We start from the raw sequence: 5,980 nt of genomic DNA, 5'->3' as shown, positions 1-5,980 counted from the left end.
GATATCTTGCTCCTTCCCACAAATCTTGGAAACTTTGGAAAAGGGTTGCAGGCATTACCTTCTCTCCTGATCAAAAGAAAAAAGAAAAAAGGCAACGTGTCTCTATGTAGCAATTGGACCTCTAAAAATAGCAGTCAAATCTCGTACTAATTACGGGAAGGGTACACCGAATTACGTTATGTGGGCCAGGGCTGACCTAGGGTTAAACAACTATATAATGCAGTTCTAGTTATACTGTTTGAAAAGGATGGTCATGGCTGGATCGTCTTTGATTTTTCTTTTTTTTTTTTTTTTGTTGACGTCTGTTGAATCAGGACCGACTTACGTTTAAACAGCAACACCAACATAAGATAATGAAATCTTAGAAACGTTATTTGATTAAAAAAAAAAAATTTTTTAATTAAAAAAATTTTTTAAAAAACGACCAGATGGTCATGGCTAGAGCGTCTTGAACGAGAGCTATCTCAGAGCTAAGTAACAAAACTAATATTGAATAATATAGTTCTAAACACGCAGTCTGAATAAAGCCAGGATGGTCACGGTTAAAATGTCTTTGATCCCAAGTTATCGGTGGAGAACACCGGTAGGGAACACATATCGTCTCCTTGCTTATTTCTTTTCCTCCTACTCTTTTAGCCTCCCCTCCCTCCCGCTACTTTCATCACCTTTATTACAATGACATCTCACTTACCTCCTACTTCTTTATCGTTCTCTTCCACCTCCTCCTTCGCCCTCTACCATACTCGTTCGATACGTTCCCCTGCCCACCCTCTCTTTTCACCAGCTCCACACTGATATTTCTCACTAACCTCCTACTTCCCTCCTCTCTGTTCTCCTCCCGATCCCCTCACTGCAATACAATACTCCCTCTCACCCCCACAGCTTCATTCTCTTCTCCTTTAACACAGCAGACACCTTAAGAATAACTTCCGCCCACCTTCATCACCCGTCTGCCGTCTGTCTTAACAACAACCCACCCAGAGGGGACCATTCAACCTTTATATAGGATGGCATGTTAATTGGGAGAAGTTAACGAGAGTTCTGGTTTAACTCCAGGTAAGCTCTGATCCAGATGACTCGCCTAAGAGTAAAAGCGTTCCTGTCGTGAACATCCAGTGTTTTGGGACACCGAATATCTTAGTAGTGGTGGTGAAGATGATGAGTGTGCCTAGGGCTATATTATTCTATCTACTGTGCTTTTTTAAAATTTATTCATAGAGAGTCAAGAGTTAGTGTTATTGTTGTTTTGTCTCAACTTAGTCCTGGTCCAGTAGAGCTATGAACAAAAGCTTTCTAGACATGACCATCAAGTCTGAATTTTTTTAGACAGTATATTTCTGTTTACATTACCTAATATGACCTTCCCTGTCTCTAAAATATGGCTTGAGGGATTTTGACTGCTATTTCAAGGAGGCCAAAACAAATTAAAGAACAGGTCTAGCAACTATTTAGGGGCCTCACTTGTTGACCAGAAGGGATGTCACTGTGTGTGCGTGTGTGTGTGTGACTCGTTACACAAAGTGTTGTGTGATTTACCAAGAAGCTCCAAAGTGCAGATATCTATAATAGTAGAAGCAAAATTCTGTCTGTCCGTCTGGGACCCCCTGTAGATTGTATCTCAGTCTACAATTGCTTTACATAGATATATTTTACCTTTTCAGAATCAGGATAATCCCGGGATTGAAAATCTGTCCTTCATTTGGTTCTTGACCATCAGGCATTGGGATCTAATTCAAAAGCACTTGGGCTGCTATTTCTAGCAGGTAAAGCTTCGCTGATTCACACCATCTTGGTTGGTGTTTGTCAGATGACATCAGAAATCAAGGGAGAGATAAACGACATCCGCTTCTTTAATTTTACGTCGAGATAAGAACTTTGGGACAAACTGGCCAACAGTTGGAATTTAACTTGGGGCTGGAACAACAGAATGATTGCATTGCAGAATTAATTCTCATCTGTCCTTAACCCCTGATCAAACACCACCAGGGCATACAGTCATTATGGATGTATTATAGTCATGCTGTTAAGCTCTCCTTAGTTTTGGGCCATTGGAGCAAGTTTAAAAGTCTGAATGAAGTGTGGCTTTTAAGATAGTTTTCAATATATTTCTATTTATATTCTATGATATTTAATATGTCTTTATTCATCTTTGTTGTCCATATTTATGCCACTGACCACTCTAAGATATTTCTCTAAGTGCATTTATGTTTTAACCCTGTAAATTACTCTACGCATTAAACATTCTGTATTGTATCTGCATAAGTTTGAGTCTTATGTTTGTTAGAGTCAAAAATAGGACAACTACTGTGATGATAACACCAATTGAGACAGAAACACATGTCCACAATTGTCCTCTTGTATACATACACACACACACACACACACACATATATATATATATATATATATATATATATATATATATATACGATGGACTTCTTTCAGTTCCTGTCTACCAAATCCATTCACAAGGCTTTGGTTGGCCTATAGATACCGGCCCAAGGTGCTACGCAGTGGGACAGAACCATGCCTAGTATACATACACACAGACACTTTGAACCATGGAAAACACAATTCTATATCATATATGGTAAGCTGGAGTTATGAAAAGTATTAGAGAGAGGGGTACATTGAAATTTAGGTTCATGAATTTATTGGGATCACAGAAAATGTTCATATATAGGAAAGAATAGTAACAGTGGAGGGGTAGAAACCTTGAGCCCTGAATAAATTCCTTTCAGGATACTGGTACAGTAAGTATAGGTGGGTAAATGTATTTATGTGTGAGACAGTGTGGTACCTGATGTACATATCAATGAAAACAACCTTCCATCTTCATTAAGCTTTGTAGGTAGTGCAATGTTTTATATATATATATATATATTACTAAAGGAACTTGTCCAAATTAGTGAGCCATGCCTGTGTGTGTGTGTATAAGTGTGTGTGTTTTGAGATTCTTTTGGAGTGTCAATGCATGTATTTTTAGAATAAGAGGCTATCAGTGTGTGTGTGTATAATGATATAAGCAAGATGTTGATCTGTGTATGAGGATAAGTAAAAGTATGTATGAATGTGTGTGTATTTCTGTGTGTATGTGTGTTTGTACGAAGGTGGGGGTGGGGTCAAGTAAAAAGTGCTTGTGTACTCTGAGATTAGGTTGCAAGTCTGTATGTGTGTGTGTATGTTGCGTTGTGAGTGTGTGTGTGTGTGTGTATTTAGGAACAAGAAATGGGTATTTCGTTGTGTGTGTGTTGGGATTAAAACAGAGGTGTCAGTGTGGGTGAGATAAGAAGGGGGTATTAAAATATGTGTTGGGATGAAAGGTGTCAAGGGTGTGTGTGAGGTGTTCTTCATTCCCCCCTCCCCACCATGTGTGAGACGTAGACAAGGGGGGGGGGTACTACTTTATCTGTTCCCTTAAATCCCAGTTTTTTTAGCCTGACTTGTATATAATCTGGAAGAGGTTCTCTCCTTTCTTGGGAAAATTGGACATCGTAGAATACCTGAGTGTGTCTATGCATGTGTGTGTGTGTGTGTGTGTGTGTGAGAGAGAGACTATGAGTGTGTCTTAGATTGTGAGTGTGTGTATGATTGTGTGTGTGTGTGCATGTCTGTGTGTGTCTGTGCATATGTGTCTGTGCATGTGTGTGTGTGCATGTCTGTGTGTGTGTCTGTGCATGTGTGTATGTGCATGTATGTGTGTGTGTGTGTCTGCATGTGTCTGTGTGTGTGTATGTGTGCATATGAATATGATTGTGTGTTAGAATGTGTGAGTGTATGTCTTGATGTGTGTGTGCTATCAGCCAGTTTGTTTCTATATATGAGTCTCTGCATGTTTGCTTTTACATATGAGTATAAACTTTGTGTGTGTGGTCTTTGAGTATGTGTGTGTGTGTGTGTAGACAAACAACTGTAGTCTTTGACCATTTGCATCAGTATACAACTATGGTTCTTGAGAGCATGTGTGGAGTGTATGAGCGTGTTATTTGCATGTGTGTGTGAGTTCATAGGTGTGGTATTTGAGAGTTTGTCTATGACGTAAGTGTATGTATGTATGTATGTATGTATGTATGTGTGTATGTGTGTATGAGTATAGCATTTGAATATTTATGCAAGTGAAAATGGTTTTGGAGTGTTTGGGTGTGTAAGTGTATGAGTTTAGTTTCTATATATGAGTGTGTAAGTGTAGGAGTGTGGTATTTGTGTTAGTGTAGGACTTGAGTCTTTGAATGTCTGTACAAGTAAATGAGCTTAATCTTTGAGCGTGCATGTATGCAAGTGTATCAAAGCTCTTTCAACACTTGCACAAGTAAGTGTATGCATACCATCTTGAAAGTGTGTATGTATAACAGTGTCTGAATGTGGTTTTCGAATGTTTGTGTGTGTAAGATTATAAGTGCCGTCTTCGAGTGTTTGTGTGTGTAAATGTATGTATGAATATGTTCATTGAGAGAGCATTTATGTATAAGTCTAAGATCTTTGAATGTGTGTATGTGTAAGTGTATGGTGGTCGTTTTTGAATGCTTGTACAAGTTTGATCTTAGAATGTGCTATGTCTGTAAGTGTGTGAGTGTTCTTTGATAGTTTTGTGTGTGCAAGTGTATAAATGTGGTCTTTGACTGTATGCATGTGTTTAAGTGTACGAATGCAGTCTTTGAATGTGTGTGTGTGTGAGAGTTATGTGTGCATAACTGTATGAATGTGGCCTTTGTATGTTTCTGTTTTGTGCATATGACCTTTGAATGTGTATATAATTATCTGGTATAACTAAGTGGTCCTTGTGTTTGGGCAGCAGATTGTCCTCCTAAGTGTATTTGCTGGTGAAAGCAAAAGTATGTGATTACGTATGTATGAGAGTATATGTATCTAAAATATGTATTTAAATATATTTTATATGCTTCAGTCCTTTGGTTGTGGCCATGCTGGGGCACCACCTTGCAGAATTTTTTGTCGAATGAAGAGACCCCCAAAGAGACCCCAGTCTTTTTTTTAAAGCCTGGTACATATTCTGTCGGTCTCTTTTGCCAAACTGCTCAGTTACAGGTACCTAAATACACCGACACTGGTTGTCAAGTGGTAGCAGGAGACAAACGCACACACACACGCACGCACACCGCGGGCTTCTTTCAGTTTCCCTCTACCAAATCCACTCGCAAGGCTTTGTTAGGCCTGAGATACTTGCCAATAGTGCCACACAGTAGGACTGAACCCAGAATCATGTGGTTGGGATGCAAATTTCTTGCCATACAGCCATGCCTGCACCTGTATGTGTAGGCTTCTGTACACAGACACGCACACACACATACACTCACACACGTTATTGTACATATGTAAATGCATCTGTATTTGTGTATATTTCCACATTTCTGCAAGTTCAAAAGAGTTTTATATATATATATACACACACACATATATATATACATATATATATATATATATATATATATATATATATATACGTGTATGTGTGTATATATATAATATATATATATATATGTATATATATATGTGTGTGTGTGTGTATGTGTATATATGTATATATGTATGTGTATGTGTATATATATATATATATATGTGCGTTTATGTAATATTGGTATTTGTGTTCGTGTACGTATGTGTTTGTAATTATACTATATATATGTTTGTATAAATCGCATTGCCCTTTTATGTTTATCTGTTGTATATGCGAGTGTAAAACAGCTGCTGGTGTGGTTGTGGTAGTTTAGTCCCAGGTCAGCCCTCCAACAGTGGACCTATAATCAAAACCGTAACCGTTCGGCTTTTTCGTACAGGCCGGATAACATAGTCAAATGCGCCCTTTTAAAAAGAAAGTGATGGGGGTAGGTGTGATCTGAGGAGGATTTGGCTACTATTTCTAGCAGCCTCCTTACCACAGTGAGGTCCCTTTTCGGCTCGCACCTACACGCGCGCGCACACACACACACACACAGACAAGCAGACTTATGTATATGTATTATGT

At 38.6% G+C, this 5,980-nt stretch overlaps 1 protein-coding gene across 1 annotated transcript in view; it reads left to right on the top strand.

Annotated features, from left to right (window-relative positions):
- The first annotated feature begins 765 nt into the window (after positions 1–765).
- Positions 766–5,980, top strand: part of LOC106868324 (uncharacterized) — a 41,031-nt gene continuing 35,816 nt past the window's right edge. The window contains exon 1 of the mRNA XM_089363172.1: positions 766–1,056. The gene's annotated coding sequence lies outside the window, so the exon portion shown is untranslated. The remainder of the gene's footprint in view (positions 1,057–5,980) is intronic.

Source organism: Octopus bimaculoides, chromosome 14 (assembly GCF_046866305.1).
Source record: "Octopus bimaculoides isolate indiv1 chromosome 14, ASM4686630v1, whole genome shotgun sequence".
Lineage (NCBI taxonomy): Eukaryota > Metazoa > Mollusca > Cephalopoda > Octopoda > Octopodidae > Octopus > Octopus bimaculoides.
Note: the sequence above shows the minus strand (reverse complement) of the source record. Positions and strands in the feature narration are given on the sequence as shown.